Genomic DNA, 26,873 nt, shown 5'->3' on the forward strand with positions numbered 1-26,873 from the left:
TGCAGCAGAAAGTCATCAGTATGCCGTTTGGGATATCTCACTTCCCTAAATATTACAGGACCAACTAACCCTATAGGGGACCTGGACGTCTTCTTTTGCCGAGACCATAGCCCCTTTACTTCTTAGGGCGGCAAACTTCACCATCTTAGGTGATCTTAACCTACACCTTGAAGAACCTTTATGCACTACCAGCAAGCACTTCTTATCTGATCTTGAAGTTCTGAATCTTCTGCTGTGTAATTCGGATCTACTCACTCTGCCGGACATCAATTAGATCCCATTCTCTCCAACCTTCATTTTGATTGTTCACAGAGTGCCCGCCCCCTGGAGTGGTCTGATCATTTCGCAGTCCACTTTTCCTTACCTCATGCTAATAGCTTGGTAAGGGGTGACTGCGGTAAGGACGAATTAATCCTTCGGTGGGGTAAACTTGATATTACGAAGTTAAACCAGCACCTCTTAAATACTCGCCCTGACACTGATGTTCCTGTTTTGGAACTGAACACCGCAGTATCACACTGGCTCACTAATGCTGTAACTACTCTTCTCCCTTTAACGCCGAAACATTCTAGATCTCACCATCCCCCTGCACCTTGGTTCTCTGACGATCTGAAGATCTTACGAGCCAACTGCAAGGCCCTCGAAAGGAAATGGAGGCACTCTTATTCTATTTCTCGGAAAGCTGTTTATAAAGAAGCTTTGAAGGGGTATCACTCACAATGCAAAACTGCGAGAGCTGTATACATTGCGAGTACAGTGACGCAAGCACAGAACTGTCCGCACACTCTTTTCTCTGTTGTTAAGAAATTAACAGGTGCGAATACTGTCCCGATTCCTCCAGCATTGGAGGAAGATCAATGCAACTCTATTGCTGAGTTCTTTATTGCCAAGGTTTAGCGCATATATGACTCTATGAGTACTCCCTTGACAGAAATGGAACCCCAACCAGGACAGACTGTGATGATTGAACGACCCCTTCCAATGGCGAGAGTTACAAACTGGCAACTGTTTGATGATATCTCGTTCTTTTCCTGCTTGAACAGTGTTAGATCTGGATCACCTCGTGATCCAATACCTGCGAAAGTCTTAAAGTTATTGGACCTTGAACCCCGACGGGTTCTCATGAGATTGCTTAATGCATCTCTAATCGAGTCTCATGTGTTACAGGAATGGAAGCATGCGATGGTTGTCCCCCTTTTAAAGAAGGCAGGAGCAGACATGTCCAATCTCGCTAATTTCAGACTCATATCTTTGTTGCCTGTTTTCTCAAAAGTGCTGGAAAGGCATGTTAACAATCAGTTAAACCATCTCGTGGAAAGCTCGGGATTCTTACATCCCTCCCAGTCCGGGTTTCGTGCGCACCATTCCACCGAGACCGTGCTCCTTGGGGTGACGGAGAGGTTACGGTACGGTATCGACCGCGGGGAGACATCTGCACTCATCTTTTTGGATTTGAGTGCGGCGTTCGATACCGTGTCCCATTCCATCCTCTCGAACTCTCTCCGGTCCCTGGGAGTAGATGGTCCTGCGTTGGCCTGGATTGCCTCTTTTTTAAATGAGCGCACCTTCCAGGTTTTTTCAACGAGAGCTGCATCTGGTATTTGCTCATCGGCGTATGGCGTTCCCCAGGGGTCTATACTCAGCCCCCTATTATTTAACATCTATATTAGACCCCTGGCTACCATCGTGGAGGACGCGGGGCTAACTATATTTTCATACACCGATGACACTCAGATTGTTTTCTCCCTTTCCAGCAGTGAGTGTAGCAACATATCGGTCTTGAAGGTTAGACTGCCGTGTGTCGCTGAGTGGATGCAGAAGCATCTCCTCAAGTTAAACGGCGACAAGACCGAGATTGTTATCTTGGGGAAGAACAAAGATCTTTGGGGCCCTCAGCACTGGGCTAGTGACATGGGACCCCTTCCCCAGCCGGTCTCCGTGGTTCGCAACCTCGGATTTCTTATAGACGACAAGCTCTCTATGAGGCAGCAGGCCACCAAGGTGGCTTCCGTGTGTTTTGCCACCTTGCGATGGCTCCAGAAAATTCTATGGATGCTGCCACGTGCCACCCAGACAACCGTTGTCCAGGCGTTAGTAATCTCCCACCTGGACTATGGAAATGTTCTATATCTCGGTGCCGACACTTCAACCATCAACAAACTTCAGGTGGTGCAAAATTCGTCGGCCCGTCTTCTCTGTAATGTCCCGAGGAGATCTGCGGCATCACAGGCTCTCCGCGACTTACATTGGCTTAGGGTCCCGAGCCGTATCAAATTTAAAGTCCTGTGTCATCTTTTTAAAATTAAGCAGGGCTCGGCCCCTAAATATCTACAGAGCCTTGTCCAAACATATAAACCCAGTCGCACTTTGAGATCTTCTGCAAATGGTGACTTTGTTGTTCCAAGATTTAAATTTGTAAAGATGGGGGGCCGGTCCTTCTCCCATCTAGGCCCCAAATCTTGGAACGCACTACCCCTTGCCCTGAAAACAGAAACCGATTTATTTTGCTTCCGGAAAAAACTTAAGACTTTGCTCTCCCAGTAAATTTGTCCTTTCTGCTTTAGCTGGCTCGTTGCACTGTGCTGTGTCTTCTTTTCTTCTTGTGTCTATCCCTGGCGCCGGGAAACCCACTGTGGGTAGCTGTTGCGCAATGTAAGTTTTAATAATAATAATAATTATAAGTTGAGGGGAGCCGTATTCCTTGGTGGCATTCCTGCACCCTGATTGGCTAGGTTGCGAAAATACCAGACCCTATTTTTCCAGCTGATCCACCCAGGGTTTCATCCCATCTCCAAAGTCCTGCAAGTTAATCAGTTATGTTCCTTTGAGCATGCTATTTGTACAGCTTGACAGAAAAATATTTTTCAGAATTTAAAACATGAAACGTATGTGTCTCACCTAATCCAAGATCTTCCTCTAATGAAAAGCAAATCACATAAAAAGATGTTGTAAAAAAAAAGATCGACAGGCAAGATTAACTTGTACTTATTACTTGGCAAATATACACAGGTATCAGGTTTGTTAAGCACTGAATGTCACAAGGTGACAAAGCAGAGCCTATATTACCTTCAGTTCATTTCATGCCTTCCAAACGATCCCAAAAAACCTAAATGGTTTCAGGTAATTTGTCCCATTTCTTTGCCTGTGCCTCCTGTGTTTTTGCTGTGTGGTGGACTCCATCGTGCTGGTCGAGATGCTTTGGGCACTTTGCCACTGCTGTTCAGTGCCAAATTGCAAGTGCTCCCTTAGTAAATTGTTGTAATAGATTGGTGTTTCCATGATTGGCTGATTTGATTTACTAGTCAGTCCCTAGTACAGTGCACTGTGTGTTCCCAGGGCCTGTAAATCAAATGCTGCTAGTGGGCTGCAGCACTGATTGTGCCACCCACATAAGCAGCCTGTAAATGTAACTCTGGCCTGCCATTGCAGACCCTGTGTACAGTCTAGTACTGCTATGTCATCTTGGCAAGTGTACCCACTTGCCAGGCCCTAGCCATCCCCTTTCTTACATGTTAGTCACCCCAAAGGTAGGCCCAAGGTACCCCTATGGGCAGGGTGCAGTGTATGTGGAAGGTAGAACATGCCCTGGTGTGTGTGGCATGTCCTGATAGTGAATTACTACCAATTTCGTGTTTCACTAATGCAAGGCTACCTCTTCCCACGGTATCGACTGGGGAGTTTGTTTATAACATCTTATAAACATAACTACCCCTGGGAACAATGTAGGAAAATACAATTTAGTAAGCCTGAACTCAGAATGCTAAAATGCATCTTTTAGTGAGGGTGATGTTTACATTCTGTGTTTGAAAATACCACTTTTAGAAAGTGGGAATGTTCTTGCTTAGCCATCCAGTGTGCCTCTGCTAGGTTTGTGTATTGCATGTCTGGCTTTGGATGACAGGGGCTGGGGAGGAGCTGTGGCTCTAGAGAGCCTGATGAGTCAGGGCTGGGATGAATAGACCTGGGCTGCATTTAGAGTAGGGGGGGGGGGATTTCCTTTCACCTGAATGGGCCTGGTTTGCCTTCTACAATGCTGTCTCCACCTCCTGCCAGGAAGCTGCACCAGAGGGGACAGAACCAGTTTTGTCCAAGCACAGTGCTTTTATGCCACCAGAGAACAAAGGATATTGTAGTATAAATATTGTAGCCCAGACCCCAGAACTTTACATCACTTCTGGGAATCACAAGGGACCTTTGCCAAGAGAAGAGCTGGAGAAGCTGAGGAGGAATACTGCCCCTGTGCTGTTTTGCTGTCTGGGGTTGGCCTGCAGGGGCTACTTGCTGCCAAGAAAGGAAAAGGCCTTTGCTGTTCGCTGTGCCCCCTGCTTGAGGAAGATCTCCAAGGTTTAGAAAATAGAGCTTGCCTCCTGTTCTGAAGTCTCAGGGACACAAAGACTTAATTTCGTCTGTATTTTTGCATCTGGAACTGCTGTTTCAGCTGCCAGAAAAGGAAATTGCGACACCAACACCAGCGGGCGATGCCGTGACCTACACCAAAACCTTGAGCACCGCTCGAAAAGAGCACTAAGCACCACTCAGAGTTGCACCATAGGCCTGCTGATGCCATGCTGTATCGACTCCAAAGCCATCACCGAGGCCGATGGCTGCACCCGAGCCGAGGACATCACTCGTGAAGAGCAGGACGCACCGTCCCGACTCACACCACAGCCCCGACTTCACCGACACTGTGGCTTCATCAACGCGGAGCCGATACTTGACGTGGGTGACTCCCAAATCCATCGACACCGCACCGTCGTAAGGAACTGACGCCTTGCCACCACTGTGACCTCACCTCCCCGACATAATAAGGAACCAATCTCTCACCTACCCTGCTTCGAAGTAAGGAACCGATGCTTCATCTCCCCTGGGGCCGTAAGGAACCGATGCCGCCCGGCACCAACGGACCATCACCTCCCCGACCCTGTGCACCGTCTTTTCTTTCATCATTTCCAAGGTGCTGTTCTTTGGGGGTCGGCTTGACTCCATGCCTGACGCCGCGCACTTCATGGTTGGCGCCGTACTTTTGGATTTTCATCTGTCACGACATCATAATAACTCCAGGTGGAGTTATTTGTTGCTACAAACTTTATTTGAGTGAATAACCTATTGTTAAAGGTTATCTTGATAACTAAACTGTATTGTGGAATTTTGTTGTTTGGTCTTGTTTTGGTTTAGATAAAATTACTTATTTTTCTAAACTGGTGTGGTGTCCATTTGTGGTGTTTTCACTGTATTACTGTATGTGTTCACAAATGCTTTCCACACTGCCTCTGAGATAAGCCTGTCTGCTTGTGCCAAGCTACCGAGGGGGTGAGCAGAGCTTATTTTAGAAGCCATCCCCCTTACCCTGACTAGGAAGAAGAGCCCCTACTTGGACAAAGGTACCTACCTCTGCCAACTAGAGATCCCCATTTCTAACAGGGATGACCCATTGAAATAGCTTGAGGCTAGAGATGGGTAGCAGGTCTATTGCTATCACCATATGACAGACTAGACTTGTCCATTAGGCCAATAGGATTGGTGTGAGAAGAAATAAACATAGCAGAGGATTAAAACCTGTGCTACTAAAACTATCTCCTGGTTGACCCTAAATTGTATTACTGGCCCCTGTGGGTAAAAGCTAAAAAAATGAACGGGGTAATTGAACCCAGTAGGGGAGGTCAAAATGTTTCTGCCTAAATAGTACCATCAAAAAATGATCTCCATTGAGTAACTGTTCTTGCTTTTCCACCTATTCCTGGGGTTCCCCCTCTCAGAAATATCATAGCTCATACTGGTACTGTAGTTGTAGTCGGTTTGAGGAGAGGACCTATCCAGAAACATGCCACCGTTAAGTGGGTAAGGCCCTTCGTCCTTCAATATAACTGGACCAACACACCTCAGACATAATTTCTAATTTCACTAGGACTATTCTTTGTTTTGCACATTTTCTCAATACAATGCTTTCTATTCTGGTTCCCCATCTGTAGTAGTAAAGCTTAAATAATCTCTTGGCCTCTACACTATAGCATTCATTTCCTAGATTAGTGCTTCCCAAACATTTTACAACAATGGCCACATTTTTAGAAAGACAACCTTTTGCAACCCACCTAGCTTTAATGAACATGATGCGGGCAATTGTTTAATGTAACTACAGAGTAACTCGGGATCACACTGTCATTTATAGATAGCACAATTTCCATTGAAATGGCCACTACATTTGCACAGGCATACAGTTTTACTGATAAAACTATATTACACACAAATGATAATGTGTGGAAATCGGGTTTCAGTGAATATTTATCCTTTGTGCATCACGAAGATTGTTTTGCTGCTATTAAAATAATTGAAATCTTTGTTTCCATCACACTTCAGAATTACAAATCATGTGTGTTTTATTTTTGCTTTGCTAACTGCTGAATTTGTAGAGCTCATTTCCAAGTATTTACATTTTGTTGTGTGTTACAAAAAAATGACATCCTGCAGTGTTTCCTTTCCCACTCCCTGTACCGCAGCGGAACACCCACGCGGGGATGCTTCCCCTCCTGTGTGGGGCGTCCCATTGAGTGGGCGGAGTCGTGACGAGCTCAGCTCGTCATGAGCACCGCAGCACCGCGCGCGGCCCCCTTTCCCCCTGCACAGGAGGGGAATTAGCCCCGCGGGGAAGGGGTTAAAGTAGTTTAGAAGCAGGTGATGTGGAAATTCAGTCTACAGTTCAGAAATTGTTTTTCACAAATTCATCTTCTTTCAACCGTGCAGAAAATTAAGTAAAGTGTTAAAGTGATGTCTCTCATAGAAGGTAGTGATGTTGCTGTCTCCAAACAAGAGTAGCCATTAAGCAAGGTGTTAATCTCTTTACCCAACTCACCAGTCTTCCTGGGTGGGCCACTGAAGGGAAGATAAAAGGCCCAGGCGCTGGTCAGAAACCTTTCTCTACCTAACAACTGAATCTGCTGGCTCACCCCACTCACCTACCATCACCCGATTGCCAGTAAACAGGAAAGATTAATATACAATCCAGTGCTAAATATGTCACATAAAATTTCCAAGGACCTCCCAGTCTCCATCCCACCACACTTCACTGTCTAGAGCTATAACCTCCAGTCCAGGAATGCAGGCAATGCAATTCGACAGGGGGGCCGGTCTTAACAAATTCATCTATGCCATGTTAACACAAGAGTTAATCCAAAATGGATGCTGCTGGATATAGCATACATATACTTGCAACCAATATGGACTCCTGCTAGCGGCAACACAGAGTCGACATACAAATGGGAATGTAACTGCAGGTCTGAGCATGACAAACAAGCTGAACCTTACATAAGGGGGTAGTAGGCATCCAGCTATGTTTTAGCACGGAGAAAAAGGGATGTCCAAGTACTAAGGATTGAAACGAAATGCTGCCACCACCACTCACTTAACATTTCTCAGAGACAGAGACAGTAGTCTCTTTTGGCTCAAAGGTATGCTTTTAAAGCTCCCCACTTAGCATCAGAGCCAGGCTTTGGGCTCTTGGTTTATGTAGGGCCTATGCCTTAGCCCGTTCACAGGATTTTGTTGGTGCTGGGCTACAGGAAAGCGTGACTACCAGATGCGCTTGCAGTTGGTTATCTCAGAGCAGAAGTGTGCGTCTATTTGCCTTGAAGTGGATAACCCCGTCCCAAACCTTCCATTATTCATGCACCAATGTTCACATTGGTCTATCCCCGTGCTCTGGATATGGCCTTACTCATGCCCTTGACAGAAGTAAATCTTTGACTGCATCCAGAGTGTAAGTGTGTCTGTCCCATGCTTATGAAAACCTATAACAGAGTTAACTGACTTAGACAGAAAACATCCTTGCACTCAAATGCCTATAACCTGAACTTGAAAGCAGATTTGCTCACACAAATAATTACAATACTCTGGTGTACTTCTATGTGTGAGTAAACAAACCCACCTACAGTTTAAACCATATTCTGCGAGTAATACATTCTGAATATACCTTTAACTTAGGCATTCAAATACCTTTTTAAAATTGGTCCAAGGTTGGTAGGTATGCAAAGCTAATCATATAAATAAACCATACTTTTTTGTTTAATATTCTCTAATGCTGAAATATAAGGGCAATTGACAAAAATAAATCTACATAAATAAATACTCCTAAGAACAGGTGCAGATTTACTACTTTTTAGAATTCACAAACGTGTCTGGTAGTATGCTTGGAAAGCTGCTCCAGGCATAGGTTTTCAAATGTTCTATTGGGAACGTAACATATGACATGTTTCCATTTACCCAAAGTCCAATTCACTAATACACAGCTTTAAGCTCTGTGGAAATGGTGCCAAATGTGTAAATTCATGGGGTTTTTTTCTCCAATTTTTGTAATTACGTAGAAAATATTTTCCTTGTGGAGAATCCCCTTTGCCAATATCTACACCAAGCTTTCAGGTGGCCCATTCCCCTTTCCATCCAAGCTGGAGTAAACCTCTGTGTTCGTGGTAGGAAAGGGCTAGATGGATATTTATGACTACCCAAAAATGTACAAGTTTGTGAGAGGTTGCAAACTTATGAAGGTTATGCCTCGTTCTGCCCACTTCCCACCCCTTGCAGGGGAGTTACTACTGTGCATCTTTCCATAGGCATGGCAGAGAAGAACAAGTTACTTACCTTCGGTAACGCTTTTTCTGGTGGATACAGTATCTGCCTGTGGATTTCTCACCTTGTGAATATCCCCCTGCGTCAGCAACGTTCGGAATATTCTTTGCAGCGTGGACGCAGGAACGCACGACATCGCGCGCGGCTCCGCTGACATCACCGACTCCAAAATACGCCTACGCCGGCGTGATGACATCAGTTCCGCCCTTTTTTCCGTGCCTTCGAGGCACACGGACGGACCAACAACAATAGAAATATACACAGTATACACAGTACAAACTAGTCAAGGTAACACACATAGTGTGAATATAACATAGTAAACGTGTCCAAGAACACATTCCTTTTGAGGATAACATGTATACATTAAAAAACATTAACAAAAATTCAAGTATAGAAGAGTGGACAACGGGGAGGCGGGTGGGCATGTGAGGAATCCACAGGCAGATACTGTATCCACCAGAAAAAGCGTTACCGAAGGTAAGTAACTTGTTCTTCTGATGGATACATCTGCCAGTGGTTTCCTCACCTTGTGAATAGAGTCCCACAGCAGTCCCCACTCCTGGAGGAGGGTGTCCACTCTCCTATACCAGAAAGTCCTGAAGGACAGAGTGTGCAAAGTGGCCGTCCCTCCTCACCTCGGTATCCAAGCAGTAATGCTTAGCGAAAGTGTGGAGGGAGGCCCAAGTTGCCGCTCTACAAATGTCCTCAACAGGAACACCCCTAGACAAAGCAGATGTTGATGACTTTGCTCTAGTAGAGTGGGCTCTTATACCCTCTGGAGGTTACTTACCAGCCAGGGCGTAGCAGATCTTGATGCATAGTATTATCGATCTCGAAAGTGTGCGCTTGTGCACAGCTCTTCCTTTTCTGCAGCCAGCAAATCCAACAAATAGCTGGTCATCCACTCGATAGTCCTTTGCCCTATCAAGATAAAAGCTCACCGCCCTCTTAGGGTCCAGACAGTGAAGCCGCTCCTCCTCCTTGGAAGAGTAAGGGGGAGGATAGGAGGTAGGAAGGGTAATAGACTGTCCTAGATGGAAGGGAGTTACCACCTTAGGCAGAAAAGCAGCCCTGGTCCTAAGAACCATTCATTCAGCATGAATGGTCAAGAATGGGGGCTTTGAACTAAGAGCTTGAAGCTCACTTACCCTCCTTGCCGAGGTAATTGCAACTAGGAAAACCGTCTTAAAAGACAACAACCTCAATGGACAATTATGTAAAGGTTCGAAAGGGGGACCCATTAGATAAGTAATCACCAGATTCAAGTCCCATTGAGGCACAATAAAAGGAGTAGGAGGAATTGTATTTGTAAGGCCCTTCAGAAATCTTAAAACAATAGGAGATTTAAATAAGGACGGCTGATCCGGCAGGCAGAGAAATGCCGGCAAAGCCAAAAGATAACCTTTAACTGTAGCCTCAGCAAACCCTTGCTTTGCTAAAGAAAGAGCAAATTGAAGAATATCTGTCAAACGAGCCCTTAAAGGGTTAATGGACTTCTCCCCACGCCAAGTCATAAATTTAAACCATGGCGGAGCTAGCCGGCGTCGATGGCGGACGTGTGAGCTTTCGGCTCCTCGCTGAAGCCCCTTAAAAATCCTGCAGACTATCCTGTTTAATGCCGAATTGACTGGGTTCGGTGCCCGGTGGCCCCCGGAGGCCCCCTGACCCGGCTGTGTGGCCCGGAGTGCCGGTGGAAGTGGGTGAAGACCCGCGCAGGATTGGCGACGGAGAGAGGTGCGGACCAGGCCTGAAGCCGCGGCCTGCCCTGTGGCGCGGCCCGCACGACGTCACCTGACGTGCGGCCCTGACACCCGGAGGGGCCGGTGAACGCAGTCTGCAGGTACTGGGACGGGGCGCGACCCGCAAACCCACCGAGGCCCGTCTGGAAGTACAGGCGTAGGGAGGATACGCCTGCGGGGACCCTGCCATTTGTACGCCGTCGGGGCCAGACATCGCACGGGGGAGCTGACGCACCCTAACACGAGGGGAACTCCTGAGGCCGCTCCCGCGACGAGGCCGCCATTTTTAGGCTCGCTAGCGGGGACTGTGGAGTGTGCACAACTATACGCCCGCGGCCACCGCTGAACATTTCCAGGGTGGGATCAGCTCTGGCTTTGGACCGACAATATGGGGAAAAACGATGCGACCCAAGCGAAGCTCTCGTTCGACCGCCGGACAAAGAAGGGGACGGAGTCACAGGCGGCGGAAGCCTCCCCGAAGGGAGCCGCGGCGTCCTCGACCCCTGCGGACCTTAGAGGGTTGCTAGCGGCGATGGAGAGAGGCATTCAGAACAGCATAGAGGCGGTGGGCTCCAAGATCGATGATTTGTCGTACCGCATGGACCGCATGGCGGAACGTGTGGACAAACACGCCGAACGCCTAGACATGGCAGAACGGAGGCTCACGGAAGCTGAGGAGGCACAGACCGAGTGGGACAAAGACCGTCGGCAATTCGGCAGGCTGCTCCAAGTGATCCGTGATAAGGCCGAGGACCTGGAAGCGCGCTCCCGTAGATCGAACATTCGCATAACGGGTGTGGCGGAATCGACGCAGACAGGCAAGATGGAGCTCTACGTGGAACGCCTGCTGAAATCACTGCTTGGGGAGGAGGCCTTCTCCCCAATGTTCATAGTGGAGAGAGCACACCGCACTCTGGGCCCTCAACCCCAACCTGGACTGCCACCCCGGCCCATAATTGCCAAGCTCCTAAACTACAGGGACAGGGACACGGCCCTGCGACTGGCCAGGGAGAAAGGACAACTACAGGTGGACGGCATGAAGATATCGTTGTACCCTGACTTCACGGCCAAGGTACAGGAGGAACGCCGCCAGTTCATACCGCATAAGAAGCAGCTGCGTGAGCTGGGCCTGGACTATGCGATGCTGTACCCGGCCAAATTGAGAATTAACACCGGCGGGAAATCGTACTTCTTTACGGACCCGAAGGAGCTGCAGAAATCACTGAAAACTTGGGCCAAGGAACGCAAGGAACACCGACAGCGACACGAGGAGGACTCGGAGGAAGTGTCGCATATGGAGGAACAGGACTGAGGCGACAGGTCGACTGTATTCCCAGTAAGAGTGTGATTGCTGTGTGATGTACCATGAATGCACGCGGAGTCTCCCGGTTGTGGGCTGCGGCCTGGACTAGAGACAGTGGCCGAGAGACGGCAAGTGACGCGTCGCAATGACTCCTGCTGCGTTGTTGTTCATGGTCCCATTCACGTAAGCTGGTGAGGTGACCACTGGGATATGATTGAAACGGGTGGGGGGGCGGAGGGGGAGCCTGGTGAATCCAGTCTGAGGTATCACAACACGGGGGGCGATGCGGGGAGACGGAACTGGAGATAAGTGAACTTTTGCACCACTGGTGGTGACTACACAGTCTCGGCGCGCTTTGCCCCTGTGCTTTTGGCTGAGGAACTCACCAGGGAGTTGGGACTAGTGTTGCCCGCTACTTTGGGGCTCTTGTGTTGATGGGGATCTGGGGGGGGTGCTGTCTGGCCGGGTTGGGGGTGGTCAGCCGTGGGTGGGGCGGGGTCAGGGGGGAGGGGGGATGGGCGAAAGTTGAGGGGTTTGTCGTTTGGGAACCGGAGGGCCCGTGGTGTGCTGTTGATAACTGGCGAATGATGTGTGAGAGTGCGCTGGGTGGATGTCTGCCTGACTTGAGTGATGATGTACTACTGGGTTGTCCGATGTCTCCCGATGGAGTCAATATGATGGGCCGTGATTTAGGATGTCTGCTGCAGTAGAGACTGGGGACCCGCAACCGAGGCGCGCGCTGTCCCTCCTAACTTGGAACGTGAGGGGGCTGAATGATCATCGGAAGCTGAGGAAGGTGATGAGCTTCCTAAAGAGGCATCGAGTGGATGTGGCCATGCTACAAGAGACACACCTGCCTGTACACAGTAGGATGCTGAAGGTCAGAGGGTTGGTAGGGAATATAGTGGTAGCGGGTTTCACCACCCACGCCCGCGGCGTAATCACCTGGGTTAACCCTGCCTCGAGATTGAAACTTACCCCACTAACTGTGGACGCTGAGGGTAGATACGTAGTGGCTAGGTGCGCGGGGAGAGGGCAAGACCTGCTCCTGGTTAATGTCTATGGCCCCAACCATGATAGCCCGGAGTTTTACACAGCTCTGTCAGCTGCATGTAGGTCACACACACACACTAAAATGTTATGGGGGGGTGATTTCAACTTTGTGTTTGACCCAGACAGGGACCGCTCGGCGGGCCCCGTAAGGCGGCCAGTTGCGTCAGCTGTCTACATGAAAGCGGAAATGACGAAGCTGGACCTGGTGGATGTTTGGCGGGAAAAGCACCCCACGCAGGGCGGTTACACGCACTACTCCGCATACCACAACATACATACTAGGATAGACTACTGGCTCGCCTCCTCCTCAATGCTGGGTGGCATCAGCTCCTGTGCAGTTCTCCCACGAACGCTGTCGGACCACTCCCCGATATTGCTCAGTCTCTCCACTGTTAGGAAGGAGATACCGCCATATACTTGGCGCTTCCCGCCCTACGCGCTTCTTGATGACGCCTTCCGCGGGGAACTAGCGGAAGACATTGAAAGGTTTTTCGACACCAATACTACCTCAGTAGACAGTTTCTTTACCGTGTGGGAGGCCTTTAAGGTCTATATTAGGGGAATAGCCATGTCCAAGCACTCCAGTGTCCTGCGCTCCATTAGACGAGATCTCTCTGCGCTGGAGAGCAAGATAGCTGCCCTGGAGAGGGAACGGTTGATGGACCCGGGGGGAGAGGCGGGACAGGGCCTAGCGCCCGCGCTAGTGGAATATAACGCGCTTGCGGATAGGGAAGTTCTCTATATGGGGAAGTATGCCACTGCCCGGACTTTTGGAGAGGGGGAGAGACCGGGGGCTCTGCTGGCGCGTATGGCCAAGGGGTCCCGTAAACCATTGGTGATAGATGAACTGCAGACTCCGGGGGGCGCCCGGGTGGTCGAGGAGGACCAGATATTAGAGACGTTCCGCCGATACTATGCGGAACTGTACCGAGCTAGGGCGGGAGGTGCGGAAGCCGAGATAGACGATTACTTGGATTATATCTCGATGCCGTTCCTTAAGAATTCCGACAGGGAATTTCTGATGGCCCCCTTTCATGGGGACGAGATTTTGGATGCACTGAGTGGCATGCGCTCGGGGAGCGCCCCGGGCTCTGACGGCCTAACGGCAGGCTTTTACAAAGCCTTCAAGGACCTCTTGCTCCCACACTTGCTTGCCCTCTTTGACGCGATCTGCGAAGAGGGCGAAATGCCGACCTCGATGCGGGAAGCGTTGCTGGTCACGATCCCGAAACCGGGGAAGCCCCTGGACCAATGTGGGTCGTACCGTCCGCTCAGCTTGCTGAACGTGGATGCGAAGCTCTACGCGAAGGTCCTCTCCAACAGACTCGCGCTGCTGGTCCCGACCTTAGTGGCGCCGGAACAATCGGGCTTTGTACCCAGCAGGAACCTAACCTATAACATTCGCACGGTGCTGGGGACGATGCAGCATGTGAAACAGGAGAACCCTGCCTTGGCAATATTCTTAGACATGGAAAAGGCATTCGACTCCGTCGAATGGCCGTTCATGGTTAGGGTCCTGCGCAAACTGGGGCTGGGAGAACCGTTTCTTCAGAGAATTGGGGCTCTTTATCACCACCCTACGGCTCGCCTGCGTATCGGCGACAGAGTTTCGGCACCGATACCCATTAGTAGGGGCACCCGGCAGGGGTGCCCCTTGTCCCCTCTGCTTTATGCTTTGGTTGCTGAGCCATTAGCGTGCGCCATGCGTGAATATCATAGTCTGGAGGGTGTCAGCTTCCCCACATATAAGATTGGTATCTCTACTTATGCGGATGACACCTTACTTTACGTCCGAGACCCGGTCAATAACCTAGCTCCGATTCTCAGGGAAGTGGTACGCTTTGGGGCGCTATCGGGACTCAAAGTGAACTGGGATAAGTCCATTGCTTTCCCTCTGACCCCAGTCACGCAGCCGTTTGAGATGGAATATCCCCTACAGTGGACGGATGACTCAGTGAGATACCTGGGCATCCGTCTCCACACGGATCCAGAGATCCTAATCCGCGATAACTATGGGGTCGCATTCACCAAACTTGAGGAGGATGTGGATGCCTGGATCAAGCTCCCTCTCTCATTGATGGGCAGGATCGCCCTTATGAAGATGGTGGTACTCCCCCGGTTTCTCTTCCTCTTTGTTAATATTCCGGTGGTCTTGTCGAAAACGTTCTTTAGACGCCTGAACCAGGTACTGATTAAGCTTGCCTGGGGCGGGAAGCAACCTCGTGTTAAATGGGAGACACTGATGCTCCCGTGTGAAAAGGGGGGCCTGGGGGCGCCGGACGTGGAGCGCTATTACCGGGTGGCGCAAGCAACCCATTTACACTCCTGGGTCCATGGGGATGCCCGCACTCCGCATCTCATCCTGGAGAAGCTATTTGCTGATCCTCTTCCCTTACCCGCCACGATCTGTCTCACTACGGACCGAGCAATCGGGCGCATGGACTCGCTTAAAGCAACGAACCATGCGTGGCGAGCTCTGCAGAGAGAAAGGGGGTGCCCCTTGCTGTACTCCCCGCGGATGCCGGTAGCCTGGGCCCTGTGGTTAGATCCGCTCAATGAGAGGGGGGTGGTAGAGGCTTTGAGGGCCCTGGGAGTGCACACCATGGAGGACCTATTCTTGGATGGAATGCTGAAAACCTGGGAACAGCTCCCTCCCGTCGCCCCGGCCCCACCGCCGCTGCAGAAGTTTCAGTACCACAGGATACGGTCGGCCTGCAGAGCAATTCTGGGCCCCGCACTGCAGGAGCCTGAAGAGGTCCCAGAACTGACGTACGTCATCAGGACGAACACACCGGCCAAATTGATTTCAGCGGTTCACAGGCTTGGGCCTTCATATCAGACATTCCCTACTTCGACCCCTAGAGCGGCGTGGGAAGCAGATCTGCAATCCCCCATAGACGACGCCATGTGGCAATACTGCTGCGCCAACACTCGCAGGGTCTCGCTCAATGGCAGACACCGCTTGGTGCACTTCAAATATCTGCAGAGAGTGTACTATACTCCAGAGCGGTTGCACCGCTATGGCCTACGTGGCTCCCCGGAGTGTGAGCGTTGCGGGACGGGGTCCGCTGATTTTCTGCACTTGGCATGGCTATGCCCGGGAGTGAGTGCGTACTGGGAGGAGATTTTCGCGGAATTGGGACAAATTATAGGGGAACCTCTGTTGAGATCCCCGGCGCTCGCGCTACTGGGCTTCTCCAGGCCATTGGCTCCTGCGCTGCGCAGATTAGTGGACGTGGCGTTACTACTGGCCAGGAGGGTGGTGGCTGCGTGCTGGATGCGCGGTCCTCTCCCCACTAAGGCGAGATGGCTCAGGGATCTCCAATACTGTTGCACACAGACGGAAGTGTACAGCGAGCTGTTGCCGCCCAGGAGTAGACCGAAGTCATTTTGGGAACTCTACAAGGAGTACCGACAAAGGGGGGAGGTGGACGACAGTGACATATCGGAGGAGGCGGACCCACAGGATGAGGGGTTAGATACTGCTCTGGAGCGCAGTCACTCGCCGCGGGAGGGGCTATAAGGTTCTTCTGGGGGGAGGTGGGCACAGGGAAGGTGTAGGTATGGGACGGAGACGGGGGGAGGGATGTGACAGGGCTTAGGGGACAGGGCTAGCGGGGGGCGGGTGCAGGATATACACGGTACGCACACGACATTACGAAGGCAGGAAGAGACACTAGGACTCCTTTACAGTACTCAATAGCACACAGGGTGGGCCTGGGGGGGGTTTGGGGGTAGATTAGGTTAGTTTTTCCCTTTCCTTTTTTCTGGTTACTTGTCCTTCCCTGGTTAGTGAAAGACCGCATTTTTATGCCTCCATTTATTGCCTATTGACTGTCTTGCTACCACGCTGGGGACCAACAGTGCAAGACCGCTTTGCTTTTGATGGAGTTGTGACACTGAGTGACGCCGCTGGGCCTCCGGGATGCCAGCACACCGGCTGTGTATTAGGCGCTGCGAATCTGTCTTTGTAACATGTGTACACGTTGATGCACTGTATGGTCGGACTGTAATGACATTTGATTTCAGACAGTTGGCAACTTTTGCAATAAAAGTCTTTTTAAAAAAAAAATAAATTTAAACCATCTGTATGAATAGATTGACTTGGTGGAGTCACGCCTGACTGATAAAATGACATCCACCACATCATGTTGGAGAGAAAAGGAATTCAGGTTGCCCCGTTCAATCTCCAGGCATGAAGGTGTAAGGTCTGGAGGTGGGGGTGTAGAACCTGCCCCTCCATCTGAGAGAGGAGATCTGCCCTGAGAGGGAGACGGAGCGGCGGGCACGAGGAGAGGTGGAGAAGATCTGTGTACCATACCCTTCTTGGCCAATCCGGGGCGATCAAAATAACTTGGGCCCGGTCTTGGCGAATCTTCCTCAGAACCCGAGGAATCAAGGGTATGGGATGAAACGCGTAAAGGAGTTGTGAGTCCCAACTCAACTGAAACGTGTCCCCCAAGGCTCCCTGCATCTGAAACTGGAGGCTGCAGAATGACGGGCAGTGAGCATTCTCGTAAGTGGCGAACAGGTCCACCTGAGGAGTTCCCCACGTCCGAAAGACATGACGAACTACCTCTGGATGAAGCCTCCACCCGTGGTCGGCTGAGAACTGCCGACAGAGACTGTCTGCACGCACGTTCAGAACTCCAGCCAGATGATTTGCCATCAGAAAAATCTGATGATCCTGAACCCAGGACCAGAGGCGCAGAGCCTCTCTGCAGAGACACTGCGACCCTACTCCTCCCTGCTTGTTGACATACCACATCACGGTGGTGTTGTCCGTCAGGATCTGAACTGACCGACTGTGAAGGGAAGGGGGAAGGCCTTGAGCGCTAGACGTATTACCCGCAACTCTAGAAGGTTGATGTGAAGCAACCTTTCCTCTGGAGACCAAAGCCCCTTGATCTCCAGATCCCCCAGATGAGCACCCCACCCTAGAGTGGATGCATCCGTTATCACCGTGGCAACCGATGGAGGTAGATGGAAAGGCTTTCCTTGAGACAGATTGCCTTCCACACCTCACCAAGATACATCCGCTGCAGCTTCTCTGGAGATCCTCACAGACTCCCTGAGATCTCCGTTGTGTTGATACCACTGCCTGCGGAGACACCACTGGAGTGCCCTCATGTGCCAGCGTGCATGGTTGACCAACAGAATGCAGGAAGCCATCAGACCGAGCAGGCGAAGGACCTTCAGGACTGGAACGACCGCTATATTGTGAAATAAATGAATCATTCCCTGTATGTCGAAAATCCTTTGCGGTGGAGGGAATGCTCGACATACAGTTGTGTCCAGTACCGCACCTATGAACAGGTTGCGCTGGGAGGGCACCAGGTGAGATTTGGGTACATTTATTGAAAAACCCAACCTGTACAACAACTGAGTTGTGACTTGCAGATGATGGAGCACAGTCTCTGGAGATTCTGCTTTTATCAACCAATGGTCCAGATACGGGAATACAGGTATACCCGACCTTCTGAGATGTGCTGCCACCACAGCCATCACCTTGGTGAAAACTCGAGGTGCAGTAGTAAGACCATGCGGAAGGACCGCAAACTGGTAATGTTGCGATCCCACCGTGAAAAGGAGATACTTCCTGTGCGACTTCAGGATGGGAATGTGGAAATACGCATCCTGCAAGTCGATCAACACCATCCAGTCCTCTTCCAGCAGCGCCTAAAGAACCTGAGCTAGGGTGAGCATCTTGAACTTCTCCTGTTACAGGTAAAGGTTCAAGATCCTGAGGTCCTAGATTGGACGAAGTCTGCCATCCTTCTTGGGAATCAGGAAATACCGGGAGTAGCATCCCTAACCCCTTTCCTGCTCCGGAACCACCTCTATCGCACCCTTTCTCAACAATGCCAGGACTTCTTCCTGCACAAGTTGCAGGTGGTCCTCCGAGCAAAAACCTTGGCAAGGAGGGTAATCCGGAGTAAATTCCCGAAAGGGAAGAGCATACCCATTCTCTACGAGATTGAGAACCCAAAGATCTGATGTAACCGATTCCCAATCCCGTAGAAAATGGGTAAGCCGACCCCCCACAGGAGCCACATGATCCGGAATGGCGGATCTAGGGCTGCTTTGCTAATGATGGAGGGGGTTGGGAAGCGGAGGAGGTAGAGGAGGAGGAGGCTTGACGTCCTCGAGGACGAGCTCTTTGTCTGCCCCTGTAGGATTATATAGCGGATTTTGCTGTTGCTGCTGCTGTTGAACTTGACGGTAGGGTCAAAAGGACGAACGCCCAAAACCTCTATACCTCTTAGTCGCAGAGCCTCTGGACTGCAGCCCCAAAGATCTGGCAGTAGCCCTACTGTCCTTAAATCTTTCTAAAGCTGCATCAGCCTTTTTGCCAAATAATCCAGTACCATCATATGGCAAATCCAACAAGGCAGCCTGAACGTCCGCAGAAAAGTCAGATGACTTCAGCCAAGCAGCCCTTCTAGAGGCAACAGAAGTTCCCATAATGCAAGCAACTGAACCAGCAGTGTCAAGTCCAGGTTGAATCACTTGATGTGCAGCCGCCTGTGTATCAGCCAACACCTCATCAAAATCCTTCCTGCTGTCCTCAGGAATTTTTGGAGCCAACTGCCATACAGAGTCCATCAGAGCATGTATATATCTCCCCAAGAGACATGTGGCATTGGTCGATTTTAGAGCCGTACTCGCAGAAGAGAAAATCTTCTTCGCAGTCTGATCCTGTTTCTTGGACTCCTTATCTCCAGGCACTTGAGGGAAAGCACCAACAGACTTCTTCGAGCAGGCTGCCTGTATAACCAGACTTTCAGGCAAAGGATGCGAGGATAGAAACTCAGGATCACCAGGAGCTACCCTATACCTCCTTGCAACACCCTTAGCCACCGCAGGAGCTGTAAGAGGCCTGTTCCAAACCTCCAATATAGGCTCAGTCAAAGCTTAATTAAAAGGAAGGAATGGTTCTACAACCGAAGATGGGGAATGAAGGACCTCAGTCAATATATTAGCCTTGAATTCAGCTGTAGGCAAAGTCAAATTTAAAAGAGCCGCAGCCTTTTTAATGGTGGTATGATGCAACGTCCTTTGAAGAGGCATCAGGACAGCTCCCATTCAGGGGAAAGCTCTAAGCCACTAGCTTCCCTCAAATCATCAAAATAGTCCTCCTGAAGCTCACCTTCTTCCATCTCAGCCTCAGCCTCTCTATATCTCTGCTCCTCTATAAGACGCTGAGCTTCCCGCCTCGATCTTTCCTTCACGAGCCGCGCCGTCGGATCCGTGACCGACTCCAACGGAGCCGGCGTCGAGATCGGGTCCAGAAGCCCAAACTGCTGCTCACGAGGTCGAGTCGGAGCCGGCGTCGATGGAATCGGCGTCGACGACTTCGGCGGCGCCGAGAAATGCCAAGGCGAAGCCTGCGCCGGCATAAATGGCATAAAAGGAGCTGGAGCATAGGAGTGGGGAACTCCTAAACTATATGCCAAAGGACCCATGGTACCCAAAGGTGCACCAGAGGGGTACAAAGCTCTCGAGTAGACTCCATACATCGCATTTAAAAATGAAGTAGGGTCTTGACCTGGAGCTGGGAAGGGCAGGTAAGAACCCATAGGATGCCCTCTCGGAGGTTCCGGATTCGCTTCCTCTTCCACAGGCGGATTGACTGGAGTCACCGAGCCCTCTTGTAACGGAGCCTCTTCTTCCTCTTGAGCCGGGGACGGCGCCGTAGAGGGAACCAACACCGGAACCGGAGAATGCACCGGCGACTCCAAGGGAGAAGCTTCACCTTCTGGAACACCAATCGAAGGAGACACCTCATCTTTTCTATGCCTCCTCTTAGGCGACTTCGGCCTCGACTCCAAGTCCTTACCGAAGTGATGACGAGATCCATGTCTTCGCTTCTTATAGTTTTTCTTCGCTGACCTCGAAGCATGACCAGAAGACGACTTCGAAGGTGACGCCGTGCGAGACCTCGACCTCGACTTCGACCTCGACTTCGACCTCGCCCTACTCGAACGCGATCTCGAAGTCTTCTTCTCTTTTCTACCTTTCAACTTCGCCACCAGAACAGAAGTTTCGCTTCCCTCTCTCAAAGAGCCTTCGGGTTCATCTTCTTACACGAAGAACAGCCTTTGACATCGTGGTCCGAACTCAGGCACCAGATACAATCTTCATGCGGGTCCGTTATCAACATCATCTTGCCGCACTCCCCACAAGGCTTGAACCCGGTCTTCTTAGACGACATCCTCAGTGAGAAACAAAGAAGCAAGAAGCAAGAAGCCAAACAGAGAAAAACAGTAACAAAGTTACCAACAGCTACAGAGGTTTCCCGAAACCGTTAGCGTCAACGACGCGGAAAAAAGGGAACTGATGTCATCACGCCGGCGTAGGCCTATTATGGAGTCGGGGACGTCAGCGGAGCCGCACGTGATGTCGTGCGTTCCTGTGACGTCGTTCACGCCGGTGAGCTGCAAAGAATTTTCCGAACGTTGCTGACAAAGGGAGATATTCACAAGGAGAGGAATCCACTGGCAGATGTATCCATCAGAAATACACAGCAGTAAGTTCATTGAAGCTTGAAAAAATTATTTTTGTGTTCCTGGCAGGCATTTTCAGCCACAAGCATAAGTTTTAATGCAGATATTGCCTTTGTGAATTGCCCTCATGATATTTTTACTTCTTTTTACAGATTCGTAAATATATCTATAAATAAATATTATGAAATTAAAAGGATTTGTTTTAAAAAAAGATGTGTAGCTCAAAGTTTAAAAGGCATTTTGAAAATAAATGCTAGTTACTTTCGGTCTGATTTAGAGATTGGCAGACGGATTACTCCATCACAAACATCTCATATGCCGTACTACAAGTGCATTATAATCTAATGGAACTTGTAATATGGTGGATGGGCTGTCCGTCATGTTTGAGATGGAGTAACTTACCTACCAAACTCTTAAAGCGTGCCCTTACTCTTTCTATTAAACAAAAGCTATGGGTCAATACACCAATTAGAGACAGGGCACTAGCAGACTTTTCTAACTCTTAATGACCAAAAACAAGAAAGCAATTTTTAATAGGTCTGCCTTTCCTGGTATTTTCGGGCTCATATGCCTCAACTTTATCTTTGCTCTTTTGTGTTCTCTTTTATTTTTACTGCATTTTGGGAAGTCATTGTTTGCCCTCTAGACACGTGTCCATCAATGCAACTGCATAGTGCATATTCAAATGCGTGTCACTGAGTAGACCTATAATGTTCTAATTATATATTTACACATTAAGAACAGTGTACTGTATATTGTAAGAGTTTCTCACAGTATATAAATTAGTAAGAGTATGAGAAGTGAATTCACTGATATATACCTTTATCTGCAAAAATGCAAGCACTAGTAATCAGGCAAATGCCAAAGAGTGCTGTGGTTGGCATTTGAATGGACAATGAACTTGCAAAGCTCTTGGAGTCAGGCTTCTGAGTTCTCGTTTCACTCCTGTGTGTCTTATATTGTCCAGCTCCCTGCAATAACTATGCTCATCTTGATGCATACATTTTAAAACTCCATTAAAGAAAAAAAATAAAGTTTTGTATAGAGCAAACATGACCCTAGAGGGTATCGGAGCGCTTTACATTTAAGGTAGGTAGGATACAGCTGTAAGAATAGACACTTGTTACATATGTGTGAATAATCCATGATTCACATCCTTTCCTTCCAGGCGTGGAGAAGGTGGAATGGATGCATGTCTGCAATTTCGCTGCATATTGCTGAATGTGCCTCAGCTAGACAAAGCCAAGTTTGCTTTACATCCTGTGCCTTACATCTGCCCACCACTATAGTTCCATTTAAGGTACACCACTTGTAACTGGATCAATGCCATTGTTTCTTACATCACTAACTCTTTTTGATTTATGTACTGGACCTGCTCTTCATTCCACCATTTTATAGGACACCTCATCCAGAAAAAGGATGTGAAAATCCGGAAAAATATTGCAGATGATGTTTGTGGTGCCCTGTGTACCAGTGATGAATGACATATGACTAATTGTGTCAACATTAATGAATGAGAGTAAGAATATCTTGGATGCCATCAGGGCTTAATTTGTTGAAGAATAAATGGTGCTGTCGAACATTTCTGCTTAGAAGCCCACGGCTGGCCCCGGCACACAGAATACCAAGGCTACATAGGCTGGAATCAACCTCAGGCTTCCTTAACCGACTTCCAGACACTCGCTGACCCTTTATCTTACTCTTGCAGGCTCCTGCTTTCTCCCTTTGTGACTGGTTTTACCATCCTTCTTTTTCTCTGATGTGTGTTTTCCCTCTTTTGTTGTCAAGAAATGTTGGATGAGTTAAAAAACAAAAGTGCAGGTCCCCAAACATGAGAGCCCGTGGGCCCACCTGCCCCAAAAACTGAGTGCTGGTGGCCCCCATCGGCAACCACCACCTTAAATTAAGGACTGGTTGTCATCTGTCGGTAGTGACAAGGTAGGCCAAAATGATAGACTGGAATGTGGCCATGAATAATTATCAGTGGCTAAAGACAAGACCGGACTGGCTGTACTAGGCATCGGGCATTTCTCTGGGAGGCTTGAAGGGGCTGGGGGTCAGTTTTGTTAGTTGGGGCAGGTTTTGTAGAAACTAAGGGCCAGATGTAGGTAGGAATCATTTACCGATTTTTAATTACCAAATTTTACCGATTCGGTAATTAAGAATCGGTAAATATGAAGGGTGGACATGTAGGTCCATCCAGATGTTTTTTTTACCGAATCAGTAAAAATCTGTATTTACCGATTCGGTAAATACCGACCGGTAATGGCCATTCATTCCTATGGGCTTTGAAGCCCATAGGAAAGAATGGGCATTACCGATTCGGTATTTACCGAATCGGTAAATACCGAATTCCACAAGGGTGCAGGGGGTGTCACTTTGACACCCTCTAGCACCCCCAAAACATGTTCGGGTGCCATGTGGCAGGCATACCTGCCCTAAGGGCAGGTCTGCCTGTCATATGGCACAGGTGTGCATGCACACATGTGCATGCACACCGGAATCAGTATTTTACCATCAAATAGAATTGATGGTAAAATACCGATTCTGTAAGGCTTGTGGGACTCTGAAGAGTCACACCTACATCTCATAATTACCGCATCGGTAAAAATACCGATTCGGAATTTTACAGATTCTGTAAATTTACCGATCGGTAAATTTACCGAATCTGTAAAATTCAGGGTCCTACATACCAATTCTGATTTACCGGTCGGTAACGGCCGAAAATACCGATTTTCGGCCGTTACCGACCGACCTACATCTGGCCCCTAGTTCCTCATATATCGAGCAGTTTTCAGGCAATAATAAAAGTGTCAAGATAACTCTGGAAATTAATTTGCCTGCTGGATAGAGAAGTGAATTTTGTCTAGTTGCAGTTTTGACTCATCTAAGGTAGCGCAGAGGGTTAATATGCCTTCTGCAAAGAACATGAACCATGCATGTCGAAGAACAGTATTTTATGTGCATAACTCAGTGGGTTACAGCTTTTGTCACAGAAATTCTTTTGTTATTGTGGAGTTCATAAGTTGCAATTGTAATCTAGCACAGTGAGCTATAAAGTGCCTTCAAAGAGCTGCATGCAAAGTGCATGATGCAGGTTAGAAAGTTTTGTTTTTTCCCAGCCTTTCATTATCCTGATGTTGCTCAAAAAGGTTCATTTGGTTAGAAAAAAAATCTTATTATTAAAGTCAAACCTAAACACTGTGCTATCTTCTTACTCCTTAGTATGTGCTTCTTCAGACCAAGCACTCTTAGAAAATGCCAGCTAGTATGAATGAATTGTGAATCCTACACCCTGTAGTCCCCCTTGCCTTATGTAACATTTTCTATACATTGATTTACACATTTATGATTCATTGATTCAGTATGTGTGTGTGATGTAAAATACTCCAACACCCTACACTGGTATGAGAGGTGCTATAAATACATGTGAGAGAGATGAGAAGCACAGTTGGAGGTTGATAGTGAGGGAATCATTGAAGATCTCCAACAAAGATTGTTGTATCCTAGTGCACAGTAAGGTCATCACTTACTATGCTTTACAGCTATTACTATTGAATATATGATGACAAATGTGTTGTAGAATGCACAATGTTTTACAAATTTTCTTGGGAGGAAACCAGCCCCAAACCCCTCTTTATAGTGGTCAGGCTGGCCCGCTATGCACCATGTGGGGTCTGGTCTGACAACATTTACCAGGGCTGCTTTGTGTTACCAGTCCAGCTTTGGCTAAAAATAATTCCAAGAATTCCACTAATCACTTTTTGCATTTCATATTTAAAAATCATATTCACTAAGAAGTCTAGTAAATGTATGATAATATCAATGAGATGAATTGGGACAAAATCTGCAATGGTTTCCTTGACTTTAATTCACAATTCATAATTTCCTAGACTTTGATTCATAATGCCAAATCCTATTTGCTACTAAGATCTATATGCATATTGACTGCCGTTTAGAATACACAATAAAAACTTCTAAGCAGAGATCTTTCTCTTTCCATTTTCATATATTGCTCCTCCTCGATCATTCATACTTTATGATTGATTAATATTCCTGAGAACACAGGCAGATTTTCTTTAGTGGTGGACAAACTATCTGTAATCTGATTGTACTCATTTTGTTACAATTTCAAAATGGATAAAAGGAAGCCTCACAATAATCTATGTTAAAAACGGTAGTAAATGTATATATAAATTTGTTTGGCTATTTACCATTGTGTTGCCTCAATGTCGTATCACTATGTTGTGCCAATGCCAAAGTATGCTAACCTGCTGAATTGTGTAGCTTGACTTAAAATGAAAAAGTGGGACAATAGGTTAAGAAGAACACTATTTTGACCTGCAACTCATGAACAAACAAAACTCCTGTAAATATTTAATAGGTAAGAATTGATTGATAGTGATGTAGCTGCAGGATGAAGATGCAAAAGCTGATATTTATACTCTGTGATTGTCACATATCTCTGCCTTCTATGAAGTGGTGGGTAATTTGCAAAATGTCTGAGTGTGATCCTTTATCTTTTCTTAGGTCTCGCCTAGGCAGCGCATGCGCTGTTTCTTCGAGACATGCTGTCTTCAGTCTATGGGCTCAGACCCCGTCTTCAACTTTTGGACCCCTCCTCCATCTTTGATTGCCTTTGTCAGTGTCCTTTAAAAAAGGAATGCTTCTAATTGGAAAATGGTTTCTGTTATCCCATATTTTGTCAATTGTTAACTCCAATGGAGTATTGCGACGCACATGTCCACTTCCAGTTTTGTCATTTAATTTAGTGTCTGTGGCACTTTTTTTCTATTTGCAATGATCACTTCTGTATCCAGGCACTGGAAGTTGAGTGTGCCTTTTACTCAGCAGCAGCCGCCCGCCAGCACCTGTCATCGGATCACAGTGCGATGTGTAATCACTATGCCACCCCCCCTTTAGCAGGAAGTACGCCGTTCCTCTCCAGATCTCCTGGACCAGCGCAGCGCTCCCACCCAAGCCGTCCTGGTCTCCAGCTGACTGCTGTGAACTTCCCAGCATGTTTCCCGGGCACTGCTGCCAATGTCAGAAATCGTAACGTATAGGCGCCTTCTAGGATCCAAAAGTGGTATACGTTAAGGCCCATTCTGAACAATCTGTGGGGAGGGGTGTCTTGTTTGCAGTTTATGTATTTCTCACTACCATTAACCCTTTTTTTGTTTTGTATATATTGACTAGAAGGTATATGGAACTCCATATCCCAAGGTTCCAAGCATGGTAATAGGAAGCAGCTGGCTATAACAGCATGAGTATATTATGCATGCTCACACATTAGCCAGCTTGCGTAGTTACCACATCTTTGAATGTTTTATATAGTGCAACAATACGCATTTGAAGGGGTGCCGTGTTTGCCCGAAGGTTTCTGGCATAACTGACCGATACTTCATGTGCTGCTATGGAGTTAAAGCTACTTTCTTGAACAGTGGTAAGTGCTTTGGTGTTTCTCCTGATGGGGAACCTTTGGCTGCCAATTCTAATGAACAATGCACTGTGTGTTCAAGGTGAACCAGATTCAGAGTGACAAGACTCAGCTGTTGTAGTCAAGTTTTCTATTTCATTGGACTAAAGACTTTCGCAGGCAACAGAGTTGTCTGTAGTTTTTCTGAAGTTGGTGTGTTTTCAATGACTGAACCG

At 48.3% G+C, this 26,873-nt stretch overlaps 1 protein-coding gene across 1 annotated transcript in view; it reads right to left on the minus strand.

The window, feature by feature from the left end:
• Positions 1-26,873, minus strand: part of COL9A1 (collagen type IX alpha 1 chain) — a 410,236-nt gene that overhangs the window by 108,286 nt on the left and 275,077 nt on the right. The gene's annotated exons all lie outside the window — the stretch shown is intronic.

The sequence above is a fragment of the Lissotriton helveticus genome, chromosome 6 (genome assembly GCF_964261635.1).
Source record: "Lissotriton helveticus chromosome 6, aLisHel1.1, whole genome shotgun sequence".
NCBI lineage: Eukaryota > Metazoa > Chordata > Amphibia > Caudata > Salamandridae > Lissotriton > Lissotriton helveticus.